Raw genomic sequence first — 1,592 nt, forward strand, 5'->3', positions numbered from 1 at the left:
CACGGGTCACGTCGCGCCGGGCGCGCTCTCCCCGCTCGCTTGGTCACCGCAGCCGACCGCCGCCCCGCGTTCTGCGGGCTCGGCGCTCGGCGCTCGCGTCGACCGAAGCGCGCGGGTCACGGGCGCCCGTCCGCGCTCGTATCCCACACGAACCGCGGTCGGTCGGGCGCCGTGACCGTACACCGGTCACGGTCGTCCGACCTTCCTCGGCGTCGGTTCGCCCGCACGGGCGGACCGGCGCTCGGACGCACGCGTCCCGCGACGAGTGTCCGCGCCGTCGCGGGCCGCAGTTGTTGTAAAACCGAGATCCCTGGTTGATCCTGCCAGTAGTCATATGCTTGTCTCAAAGATTAAGCCATGCATGTCTCAGTGCAAGCCGCATTAAGGTGAAACCGCGAAAGGCTCATTAAATCAGTTGTGGTTCCTTAGATCGTACCCAAGTTACTTGGATAACTGTGGTAATTCTAGAGCTAATACATGCCGACAGAGTTCCGACCGTCGCGGCGCCCTCGGGCGTCGCTCGCGGGAGGAACGCTTTTATTAGATCAAAACCGGCCCGTCGCGGCGCGCTTCGTGCGCGTCCCGATCGCGGCCCGCGCAAAGACCTGGTGACTCTGAATAACTTCGAGCTGATCGCACGGTCTCCGTACCGGCGACGCATCTTTCAAATGTCTGCCTTATCAACTGTCGATGGTAGGTTCCATGCCTACCATGGTGGTAACGGGTAACGGGGAATCAGGGTTCGATTCCGGAGAGGGAGCCTGAGAAACGGCTACCACATCCAAGGAAGGCAGCAGGCGCGCAAATTACCCACTCCCGGAACGGGGAGGTAGTGACGAAAAATAACGATACGGGACTCATCCGAGGCCCCGTAATCGGAATGAGAACACTTTAAAACCTTTAAACGAGGATCAATTGGAGGGCAAGTCTGGTGCCAGCAGCCGCGGTAATTCCAGCTCCAATAGCGTATATTAAAGTTGTTGCGGTTAAAAAGCTCGTAGTCGGATCTGTGTCTGGACGGTGCCGGACCACCCTGGCGGTCCGTCGTGTCGCGGCCGGCCGTGTCGCGGGACCACGTGTCCCGTCGGCGCGGTCGCCGTCGCGCTCGTCAGCCGTCTCGGGGTGTTAGTTACCGGCACGTCGGCCGGACGTATTGTCGGCAGGCGGACACGTGTCTCGTGCTTCCGGCGCGCCGCGCGGCCACGCGTCGCGCGGCCGTCGGTGTTCGACGACGGCGGCCGCCTACTCCAATCTTGCTGCGCGGTGCTCTTCACCGAGTGCCCGTCGGCGGGCCGACACGTTTACTTTGAACAAATTAGAGTGCTCAAAGCACGCTCGAATCTGGCGGGGCGGCTTCACGGGCCGTCTCGTCAAAAGGCCCTGAATACTGGTCGCATGGAATAATGGAACAAGACCTCGGTCCCGCGCATCTCCGCCCCTTCGCGGGCGCGCGAAATCGCCCCTCCGGGGCGTTTCCGTGCGCGGGCCGCCCGGGCCGCGGGCGCCAGTCGCCCGCGCGTCCCGCCGGGCCGGTTTTCGGGACCGGAGGTAATGATCAACAGAGACGGGCGGGGGCATTCGTACCGAGACGT

This window comes from Acyrthosiphon pisum, unplaced genomic scaffold (genome assembly GCF_005508785.2).
Source record: "Acyrthosiphon pisum isolate AL4f unplaced genomic scaffold, pea_aphid_22Mar2018_4r6ur Scaffold_91;HRSCAF=455, whole genome shotgun sequence".
NCBI lineage: Eukaryota > Metazoa > Arthropoda > Insecta > Hemiptera > Aphididae > Acyrthosiphon > Acyrthosiphon pisum.